The sequence below is a fragment of the Lagenorhynchus albirostris genome, chromosome 2 (genome assembly GCF_949774975.1).
Source record: "Lagenorhynchus albirostris chromosome 2, mLagAlb1.1, whole genome shotgun sequence".
NCBI lineage: Eukaryota > Metazoa > Chordata > Mammalia > Artiodactyla > Delphinidae > Lagenorhynchus > Lagenorhynchus albirostris.
This window is the reverse complement of record NC_083096.1, coordinates 164,360,961-164,373,169: the sequence shown is the minus strand read 5'-3', so window position 1 is coordinate 164,373,169 and position 12,209 is coordinate 164,360,961. Positions and strand designations below refer to the sequence as shown.

The 12,209-nt window shown below is 45.4% G+C and overlaps 1 pseudogene; it reads left to right on the top strand.

The window, feature by feature from the left end:
* Positions 1-10,192: 10,192 nt before the first annotated feature.
* On the top strand, positions 10,193-11,101 carry LOC132515583 (translationally-controlled tumor protein-like; annotated as a pseudogene).
* The last annotated feature ends 1,108 nt before the right edge of the window (positions 11,102-12,209 follow it).

The following is a 12,209-nucleotide window of genomic DNA, read 5'->3' as shown; positions in this document are numbered from 1 at the left end:
GATTGACATCCGGGATGTTTTTCAAAACACTTGTTATTTTGGGTGTAGACTCTAAGGTGGTGGAAGTTATATCTGTTGAGACCCCTGTTGTCATTTTAGATGTTACTATGGGTTTCACCGGTGGTGACTGTCCCATTCTTTGAGACTGAGGAAACTGGAGTCGTTGATGGTTTCATAACGCGGTTGGAAGATTCATTTGCATGGCTGAAAGCCACCCGTGGGGTCTTCCCTGTTGAGTTAGCATTGGAGTTTTCTAGAGACAGCGCTCTTTGTGCTTCGCGACCCTCTGGGTCTGTGCGGTCCATGGCGGCCTGCGGCAGCGGCAGCGCTAACCTGCATCACCGCCCCAAGTTGCATCACCGCCCAGACACCTCGCACCAGTCCTGCTGTTCCGAGAGGACGACATGGCGCCCCACGTGTCCCCAACTGAGGTGGCCATTGCGCTGATGAGAGCAGCCGCTTTGCTCAACTGAGCCCCGCTGCGCGTTTCCTCTCGCAGCCTGTTCCCTCCCTCCCAGTACGCCCCCACTCCCCCGCTCCCCCAACCTCCCATTTCCCCTCACCTCCCCCCACCCCCAGGATCACCAAATAGGGCGCGGGTGCCGTTTTAAGAGAGCTGGGCCCTTTTAAAAGCAATTTGGCAATCTATTTTAGGAGGCGGTAATTCCTCCCCTGGAACTTTATCCTAATAAAATCATCTAAAGAGACAAAAACTAAAGTAGCAAAAACTTGAAAACAACTTACGTATCAAAGGTGTTTTGAGTGCTCACTTTGGAACAAACTCGTGTTATACACGAGACACAGATGATCTCATTTCGTTCTCAAAAAAATTCTAGGCAGCATATGCTATTTTACCCCTCATATACCAAATGGGGAAACTGAAGCTACAGGAAATACTGTGGTTTGGCCAGAGCTCAACAAAGTTAAAGCTGGGGTTGGCACCCAAGCCATCTGCCTCCAGAGTCACATGCTTCACCACTGCATTTTGCTGCCTCTGCCAGGTCTCTGTCTTTAGTGACCCTTTGCTTCACTGCAGTTTCCTGTTCCCAGACCCTTGCTGATATCTTGATCTGATAAGAGGCTCATGAAAAGCTTCCGCAAGGGATGACAGGTAGTTGAGGAGTGATAATGATACAGAGCTCCTTTCCCTTCTTCAGAGCTGTGTGGAGCAGGGGCAGTGAGCAGCCATTTCTGGAGCCTCCAAAAGGCGCTGGGGTCTGTAGATAGGTAATCTCATTAGAACCTCCCAGCTCCATTGCAGGGGATCATTAGGCTCTTTGACAGGTGTGGAAACTGAGGCTCAGAGAAGGGCGGTGACCAGCTCAAGGTCACACAGCAAGAAAGTGATAATGGATCCAGAATCCTAGCCCAGGGTGTCTGATTGTAGAACCCACCCTCCTTCTCCCGGCTGTCTCTTTGACAGAGACTCAAAACAAAATTACTGTAGTGGACTCGGCATGGGGAATGTTGGGCTGGTGCAGGTGGGGAGGATGTTTGGTAGATAGGTCTAGGGGACACTGACCCAGCTCCAGTAGCAGATCCAGGACAGGAAGTTAGGCAGTCCCAGGTCTGGGATCCAATGGGTCCCTCCTCGGATCCCAGACCTTGGCAGATGCTTGACTAGTGCAACTAAGAAGAAGGTCATATGCAAAGTCTGAAGCTACGTTCTTGTGCAAGTGGAGAACTACACAGGGAAACAGAGGCAGAATCCCAGTCAAGGACTGGGGTCAACACGGCAGAAGGAGAAGCCTGCAGCACCATGGGTCTAGGGGTCCCCCGAAGCATCTGCCAACTTTATGGCCTTTTCCAGTTCACAGCTTTTTTCCCCACAAGAGAGAAGGGGAAAGGGACAATGACAACAGCTGACTCATCTCAGGGAAATCACCCTCCTGCCTGCCCCCCCAACCCAGAGGCAAACGAATACAGAAGACAACTTTATGCACTGTTGGTGGGAATGTAAATTGGTGCAGCCACTATGGGAAACAGTATGGAGTTGCCTCAAAAAATTAAAAATGGATCTACCATATGGTCCAGTGATTCTACTCCTGGTGTTTACCCAAAGAAAACAAAAACAGTAATCCAAAAAGATGTATGCACCCCTAGGTTCATTGCAACATTATTTACAATAGCCAAGATATGGAAGCAACCTAAATGTCCATCAATAGAAGAATGGATAATAAAAGATGTGGTATATATATGCAATGGAATATTACTCAGCCATAAAAAAGAATGAAATTGTACCATTAACAACAACATTGGTGGACCTAGAGGGTACTATGCTAAGTGAAATAAGTCAGACAGAGAAAGACAAGTACTGTATGATCTCACTTATACAGTAACAAACACAGTAAAATAGAAACAGAGTTGTAGATACAGAGAGCAAACTGGTGGTTACCAGGAAGGAGTGGGGGGTTGGGCAAAAGAGGTGAAGGGGATTAAGAGATACAAACCTCCAGTTATAGAATAAACAAGCCATGGGGAGGTAATACACAGCATAAGGAACATAGTCAATAATATTGTTGTAATTTTGCATGGTAACAGATGGTTACTGGACTTGCGGTGATCATTTTGTAGTGGATTTAATTGTTGGATTACTATTTTCTTGACCAAAAACTAACATAATATTGTACATCGACTATGCTTCAATTAAAAAAAAAATGTTCCTAGAACCTCCCATCCCACTTACCCACACGCCCTGCCCTTGCTGGGCTTGGCCCGGGGGCTGAGCTGGGTGGTCATAGAGTAGGGGCCTCAAAGGGAGGAGCTAGGAGAGCTGAGGAAGCTGGTCAAGAGGAAGAAAACCTCCCTGTCATGGACTTATTCACCCCCGAATATTATCACATGAATCAAGAAGCTCTGTCCACATCTCCAAGCCTCTTGCCCCTGTTCTCTTAAGCCAGTGGCCCAGTTTTCTCCTTTCCTATATAGCTCTCAAGGACCAGGAAAAGGACTGTACCAGCAGGGGACAAATAAGGAAGGGGTAAGGTTCAGCTCTCTTACCCCTGTTGCCCACACCACCCCTGCCCCCACCAAGAGCTGCTGTGCCCTGGGTTACTTCCCCAGTAATGAGAAAATCTAGAGTGCCTCGGAGATGAAGTCTTCTCGGGGGGGAAGGCACCTCAGGATCAATGAGTCACTCCCCTGAGTGCAGAATGAAGTATTGAGACGTGTGGTTCTAAGAACCTTGTAAGAACAGATCAGACTCACCTTAGAAAGGAGCCAAACCAAGCTGTGGCCAAGACCGTCCACACCAGAAGCACTGTCTCCCATGCTTGGCCCCAGTTGGAGTCTGAGGAAGGCAGGGTAGGAAGGATGAGAAGCACGTAAATATTGAGTACCTACGGTGTGCCACGAGCTGTACTCATCTCATTTCATCCTTGCTGCTACTCCAAGAACTCAAGATTCTTAACTTTCCCCATTTCACAGGTGAAAATGGTATTAGTTCAGATTCTTTGCAGTGGAATCAACAATCCACTGAAGTGAGTGCTTCCGGAAAGGGGGTGGGTGGGGTGAAAAAGGGGTATTAATTTAAAGGATCGGAGACTATGACCTGGAAACACATGGATTAGTACTCACCATGCATTAGATATAGTTCTATGCACTTTTATTTAATCATTATGGCAACCCCATGAAGTAGGTATTAATGTCATTCCCACTTTACAGATGAGAATGAGGGCACAGAGAAGTTAAATAACTCAGCTAGTAAATGATAGGGCCAGAATCTGAACCAAGGTAACCGGGAACCAGAGACTATGCCCTTAGCCATTACACCAGTGGTTACCTAGCTGCCTAGCTAGCTGTCTGATAGCTGACTGGGCCTAAGAAATAATCTGGAATGAGGGCTTTATTCTTCTCTCTGGCTGTAGACCAGCTCTCTCTGGTGGAAAATGACCATAGCCAGCTCCTGATTTCCTAGCTCCTCCATTTAAGAGGCCAATCAGACTAAGACTGGAATTCCAAATTTCTGGAGAAGAGACTCTGATTGGCCCATTATGGTTCAGATCCATACCCCTGGTCCAATCAGTTGAGACAGGGTTGGGGGATGGGGACAGGGTCACGTAATACAGAAGCCCCATCACAGGAAATATGTGGAGATGGGAGGGACAATTACCAGAAAATGGGGAGGTTGCACTGAGAGGTCACCCAAAAGTTTTCCACTACAGGAAAATGAGACTCAGGAAGACTGGATAATTTGCCCAAGGTCACTGGTAGCAAAGGATGAAGCTCAGATTCGAGCCCAGGTTGATTTGTGTCCAAATTTAAGTCCTTTCCTCCACAGCATACAACCTCCCCACAAAAGTGAAAAATCTTGGTTAGATGCATAAGGTAAGTTCACAAGGGAATTTTCACTCAATCACTATTTGTTAAGCACCTGTTATGTATCCAGCACTGTTCTAGACAGTGGGGTTACATGGTGAGTAAAACAGACAAAAGTCCCTGTTCTCATGAACCTGACATTCAAAGTGATACAACTGAATAAGAATAGAGGCCTGTCTTGGAGAAAAGCTCCTTTGGTTGCTGCCCCAGGTGGTGTGGAACATGGAAAGAACTTGGAATTTGACATCTGTCACAGACATTGACTCCTTCTAGACATTTCCCCAGGGACTGCAAACATGAAACCAATTCTTCACCTTTCCCTGTACAGTCATCCCTTGTTATCTGCTGGGGATTTGGTTCTAGGACAACCACCACCCCACCCCTGCAACTCAAATACCAAAATCTGTAAAGTATTTGCATGTAACCTATGCGCATCCTCTGGTATACTTTAAATCATCTCTAGATTACTTATAATATCTAACACACTGTAAATGCTATTTAAATAATTGTAAATACAATGTAAATGCTATGTAACTAGTTTTTCTTTTTGGAACCTCCTGGAATTGTTTTTTTCGAATATGTTTGATCCATGGTCGGTTGAATCGGTGGATGTGGAACCTGCAGATATGGAGGGAGGGCCAACTGTATCCACACCCTTTGCTGTGATATTTCACAGTGCTCTCTCACTCTGATGCTGGCCTTGGTCATGTGACTTGCTTTGGACAATAGGGTATCAGCAGATGTGATGCAAGTTGGGCCTTAAAAAGCACTTGTGTGATAGGGTTTGCCCCCTCTTCTGCCTCTGCAATTACCCAGGAGAACATGCCAGAAGTAACCCACTGGAGGAGCAGAACCAGAGAGCCTAGTCCTCCCAGCCAAGGTTAGACTAGATCAGCCAAAAACCAGCCAATCTCCAGACATGTGAGCAAGTCCAACCAAAATCAGCAGAGCTGCCTAACTGACCACCAGATGTATGAGCTGATTGTTACATGCTTTGGAAGCATGTGATTGTTTGCTATGTACTATTATTTCGGCGATAGATAACTGATAAACACCCCCTAACACTGTATTAATTTCCTCTGTGGCCTTGATGGAAAGGTAACTCCAAATGACCCATCCCACTAAAAAAGCCATTTTCCTATCCTCACCCTGGAGGACAGGGCCATGATGGAAACTAACCCCATCAAACACCTTATGTCCTGAGAATTTGAATTTGGAGGCAGTACAGCCAAAATAGGAGATCTCGCTGGAGGTCATTCATCATGCTGGTGGTGGCAGCACTCAAGTGTAAATATGTCTCCAACATGATCCTGGACCCTCCATCTCTCCTTTGCTTCCTGTCTGTCCCCAGACTTGCTTCTACAGCTCCCCATAAATTCTTTGAGCCTTGCCCACATCCCTCCAATAAATTCTCTTTTGCTGAAAATTGACAGAGGTGGTGTCTGTTGCTTGTAGCCAAGAACTCTAACTGCTACTCTGCCAGCTAGACCCAAATTCAAGTCCCAGTCCTACTAATTAGCAGCAATCATTGTGCAGGGACTCGATGAATAGGTGACCTCTCAAGAGATCATTTAGCCCTGGTGTCACCCAAGAACCACAGGGAAATGAGAGCAGCAGTGTCAGGGGCTCTGAGTGCCAACCCCCATTCTGCAGTGGAAGGGAGCAATTATCTCCTCTCCCGACATCTAGGCAGCTGGAGTCTGACTAGGTGACTGACCCATGCTTGCTTCATGGGATGCTCCCACCTGGGTCTTTGAATCTTGGGGGACAGTCTCAAAGACAAGGGAACAGCTGGAACAGTCACAGTGGGGACAGTGCCGGTGGCATTGTCCTCACAAGCTAGTTCCTAGAGCATGGACTTGGCTCCATGAGCTGCCCACCCTCCTGTTTCCTGGGTCTGGTTCTCCTGCTTTTCTTTCAGCTCTGGGACCCATCCAATGCCCTTCCAATAAATTTCATTCCTAAGTCAGTTTCAGTTACTTGCATCCAAAAACTCTGGTGTAGTAAGGATGATGCCCATTTTACAGAGGAGGAAATGACACTGGCTTGGAATTTGTTTACTTGACCTAGACTTCTAACAGACTAGATTTTGAGCTCTTTGAGGACAGAGCTCTTTGATTCATCTTTATTTCACCATCTCCCAGAACAGAGTCTGGCAATGAGCAGGAACTTTGTGCATTTTTTGGAAAAGAGGAAGGAAGAAAGGAAAGGAAGGAGGAAAACAGAGAGAGGGAGGTAAGAAGGAAAGACAGATGTAAAAGGAAGAAAAGGAAAAAGAAAACTTCCCTCCCACCCCTATAAGTTCAGGCAAACTGTCAGCCTTTTCAGATCCATTTCCAAAGGCTTCCAAAGGAAGCAGTTGAGGTTTCTAGAACTGCACACCCAGAAATGGCACAATCCCAACACTTCCCCCATCTCAGAGGACAGCAGAGTGAAAGCAAGAAAGGGCAGGTTTTGGAGTCAGATTTGGAATTTATCTCCCTGCTGGTTGTATGACCTCGGAACAAACCTCAGTATTCTGATTCAAAAATGAGCATGTGCGTCTGTGGTTTTAAGAGACGTAAAGTGCCTACAGAACGAGGTGCAGGGATTTAATGGTGAACAGACACAGACAAAGCCCTTGCTCCCCTGGAGCTTACAGACTAATAGTGGTTGTGTTGGGGACAACAAGTATTAATCAAATGAATAGACAAGTAAACGGAAAATTGGAATTGTGTTAGCACTACCTAGGTGAAATGCAGAGTCTATAATGGAATTCACTGACAGTTTATAATGGGAGAATTCGATCTAGTCCAGGAGGTTGAATAGGGTCCGTGGGAAATATAAAAGATGAGTTAGAGGTCTGGCAGACTGCACAGAGTATGCCCTGGTTAAATGATGAGAAATAACATGGCAAGTTTGAGGAACAAAAAGAAGTAAAAGACCAATAGATTCTTGAAGGGAGGCAGGACTAGAGAAATAGACAGGGAGCAGACCCCACAAAGCCTTAGCTACCATGGGAAGGGTTTTGGTCTCTCTCATAAGAGCAATGGAAAGCCAGTGAAGTGTTCTGAGTGGGTGAGTTAAATGATCAGATTTGCATTTTGGAAAAATAACCCTGGCAATGGTATGGAGAACAAACTGGAGATAGGTCATAATGGACCCAAGAGACTGGTTTAGGTGGCCAATGCAGAAGTCCAGGCAAGAAGAGTTTACAGTTTAGACAGAGGTGGCGGCTTGGAGTGGAAGATGAGAAGACTGAGAGAAATCAATGAATTTAAGATCAAGAAGGTAAAATGGAAAAAACTCAGTCAAACTCCACTGAAAGGGTTTTGACAAATAATAGGTACCATTCCCATTCAGTGGAGGGTATTTTTGTTTTTGTTTGTTGCTTGGTTTTAATGATGGTTGTTGCTACAAATAAAATTCCATCAAATAAATAGAAAAGAAAAGACTCAGTCAAAGATTGGATTGAGAGGAGGGAGAGGATGGACATTAAGGATGATTGTCCAGGTTTCTGGCTGCCATAACTGGAGGGATGGTGGGGCCATTTACTGACTTGGGGCCTGGTTTGGAGAGAAGCTTTGAGACATCTTGAATTTGGAGGGCCATCAAGATAGCCAAGTGGAGATGTCAGGTGGGCATTTAGATAAATTGGTCTGGACTCAGAGGTGTTTGGGCTAGAGATGTGGATAGATAACCATAGTTAGTAATTATGCCTTGGACTCAGTGGGCTTGCCTGGGGAGAGAATATAGAGTGAGGATAGAAGAAGTCTAGAGCTGAAACTTGAGAAACAATATTTAAAGTCAAGTAAAGCAGAGAGGGGTGGGGGAGGGAAGGACTGGGAGTTTGGGATTAGCAAATGCAAGCTAGTGTATATAGGACGGATAAACAATGAGGTCCTACTGTATAGCACAGGGAACTATATTTGATATCCTATAATAAACCATAATGGAAAAGAATATGAAAAAGAATATGTATTTGTGTAACTGAATCACTTTTCTGTACAGCAGAAATTAACACAACATTGCAAACCAACTATACTTCAATAAAATGAAAGAAAGAAAGAAAGAAAGAAAGAAAGGAAGGAAGGAAGGAAGGAAGGAAGGAAGAAAGAAAGAAAGAAAGAAAGAAAGAAAGAAAGAAAGAAAGAAAGAAAGAAAGAAAGAAAGAAAGAAAGAAAGAAAGAAAGAAAGAAAGAAAGAAAGAAAGAGAAAGAAAGAAAGAAAAGCCATGGGACTTTCCTGGAGGTCCAGTGGTTAAAACTTCATGCTTCCACTGCAGGGGTGCAGGTTCAATCCCTGGTCAGGGAACTAGGAACCTACATGCTGCTTGCGTAGCCAAAAAAAAAGAAAGAAAGAAGAAAAGAAAAGCCAAGAAAAATACATAAATAAAGTCAGGTAAAGAAGGCTGAATCTGCAAAAGATACAAAAGAGTAGCCAGACAGATGGTGGACAAAGCAGAGAGAATAGATACTTACTGCCTTTGCCTTCCAGCATGCACTCCATGGTAGGCAGAATAAGGTCTCCCCCTTACCCCATTTCCCTGGCCCAAAGATGTCCATGTTCGAATTCCTGGACTCTGTGAATATGTTACCCTACATGGTGAAAGGAGCTGCACAGATATGCTTAAATTAAGGATTTTTGAATAGGGAGATTACCCTGGATTATCCAGGTGGACCCAATGAAATCACAAGGGTCCTTATATAAGGGAGGAAAGAGGGTCAGAGTCAGAGAAAGAAACTTAACAACAGAACCAGGAGCTGGAGTGATGTGGCCATAAGCCAAGGAGCTAGAAAAAGGAAGGGGAGGGATTCTCCCCTAGGAACACAACCTGCCAACACCTTGGTTTTAGCCCCATGAGACCCATTTCAGACTTCTGACCTCCAGAACTATAAGAGAATAAATTGTGTTGTGTGAAGCCACTGCGTTTGTGGTAACTTGTTACATACAGCAGGAAATCAATACGTGACCCCTCTTCTTTTGACAACAGTACCCCAATTTTGCTTTGGGGAAAGCAGCTCAATTCTAAGCCTATATACTCCAAAGAAGCTAACTCTAAGCTGGGGCTCCAATGGTGGGGTAGGTGACATAGCCTAAGCCAGTCTCCCATCCCACCCCCTCCCCCGCCAGCCACATCGATCAATCAGGCATATGATCCCAGCCAGCCCCATCAGAGCAAATCTCGGGATTTACGCTAGGGCTGCTGGGGGAAAGGGCCTCACTCCTCTTTGCTGAATGTGAAGGAGGAAGCACGCAGCCCTGGGAGCCACTGGCAGCCATCTCACAACCAGGGGAGAGAGACTGAGAACCGAGTCCATATGGAATAGTACGGCTGAGAGAGGGAAGAAAAAGAGTAACCGGATCCTAACACAGGGCTGCTGTTCACCTGGTACGCACTGGAATGGCTGGTTATTGTTGAAATATTTCTGTTGGTAAGTAAATGCTGCCCAGACCCCCCTGGGAATAGGAGTGACTTTGCCACTTCCTCCTAGCCACCCTTCTGCAATCCCTGAACTTCCCCATGATCCGGTAACTGAAGAATTAATGTCAGAACCAGCAGGGGACTTCCAGGACACTCCCTCTTACTGTTCTGAGGGTCAATGACAAAGCACGGCCAGTTGTTAAATATTTTGAATGTCATTCCAGTACTCATACTATGGTTTGAACCCCTCTATTCAACTGGGTCCAAACATCTACTCCTGGACTATTCTGGAGTTACTGAGACAATATGTTCTTTTGATGGTGTTGTTGAAACCAGTAGAAGTCAAGGTTTCTGTCACTTGGTAACCCAAAGAGACGCCACACTTTTCCAACCGCTCTCCACTCCCTGCCGTGCGCTGCTGCCCTGAGCTCTGGGCTCCTACTAAGCTAGTGCCGCCATCTCCTTCCCATCATGATCATCTACCGGGACCTCATCAACCATGATGAGATGATCTCTGATATCTACAAGATCCGGGAGGTCACGGGGGTGGGGTGGGGGGCTGTATCTGCAGGTGGAGGGGAAGATAGTAGGACAGAGGGTAACACTGATGACTTGCTCATTGGTGGAAATGCCTCCGCTGAAGGCTGGGAGGGCGAAGGTACCAAAAGCACAGTAATCACTGGTGTGGGTATTGTTATGAACCGTCACTTGTAGGAAACCAGCTTCACAAGAGAAGCCTACAAAAAGTACATCAGGGACTTCCCTGGTGGGTCAGTGGTTAAGAATCCGCCTGCCGATGCTAGGGACAGGGGTTCGAGCACTGGACCGGGAAGATCCCACATGCCACTGAGCAACTAAGCCCGTGCGCCACAACTACTGAGCCTGCACTCTAGAGCCCACGAGCCACAACTACTGAAGCCCACGCACCTAGAGCCTGTGCTCCACAACAAGAGAAGCCACCGCAATGAGAAGCCTGCGCACCACAACGAAGAGTAGCCCCCGCTCGCCTCAACTAGAGAAAGCCCACGCACAGCAACGAAGATCCAATGCAGCCAAAAATAAATAAATAAATTTATTTTTTTTAAAAAAAGTACATCAAAATTATATGAAGTCAATCAAAGGGAAACTTGAAGAACAGAGATCAGAAAGAGTAAAACCTTTACAACAGGGGCTACAGAACAAATCAAACACATCCTTGCTAATTTCAAAAACGATCAGTTCTTTACTGGTGAAAACATAAGTCCAGATGGCATGGCTGCTCTGCTGCACTACCGTGAGGATGGTGTGACCCCATGTATGATTTTCTTTAGGGAAGGCTTAGGGATGGAAAAATGTGAACAGATTTGGCTGTTACTTCAGATCTATCACCTATCGTCATAACTGGCTGGCTGCTGCCTTTCATCCACACAACACCAGGACTTAGACAAATGGGACTGATGTCACCTTGAACTCTTCATTTATTTTGACATTGTTTTATTTGGAGTAGAGGCATTGTTTTTGAGGAAGAAAACCACAAAACATGTCATGTAGGTTGTCTAAAAAACGAAATGCATTTAAACTAAACAAAAAACAAACAATAAAAGAGACCCCACAAACACCAGGAGATGTGAGGTCACAGAAGCCAGGTGATAAGAGTTTTAAGAAGAAAGGAATGGTTAACAGAGTCAAATGCTGCTGAGAAGTGGAAACACTGAAACCTCATAAACGTGTAAACCATTTGAGCCCAGGGCAAGTGCTCCCAGAGGTGGTTCCTCTCCCCTCTAGTCTCCTACAGCTCCATGCAGAAATATTCATATAGGTTAGATTTAGCTGCATGTAACAGGAAATCCAAAACAGCAGAGACTTAAACAAGAGAGAATTTTATTTCTCTCTCAAATAGAAGTGGCCCAGAAGTAGGCAATAGAGGGCGGGGATGGTACGCCACCAGTATCACGGGCCCAGGCTCCTTGTATCATTCTCTTCTACCATCACGGCAAAGAACTTCCATTTTCAAGGTCACTTCAAGGCCAAAGACAGCCGTTGGAGTACCAAATTCCAGGTGAGAAGAGAAAGGAGGCACAGGCAGAAGAGGCTCACTTAGCTGAGTCAACTCCCTTGAAGTAACATTTCCAGAAGTCCTATCAGCTCTTTCACTTACATCTCTAAAGTAAGTCAGAAAGAGAAAGACAAGTATCGTATATTACTTATATGTGGAATCTAGAAAAATGGTACAGATGAACTTATTTGCAAAGCAGAAATAGAGTCACAGATGTAGAACACAAACTTATGGTTACCAAGGGGGGAAGGAGGGGTGGGATGAACTGGGAGACTGAGACTGACATATACACAGTACTATATATAACATAGATAACTAATGAGAACCTACTGTATAGAATACTGTGTATACTGCACAGGGAACTCTGCTCAATACTCTGTAGTGACCTAAATGGGAAGGAAATCTAAAAAACAGTGGATATATGTATATGTATAACTGACTCACTTTGCTATA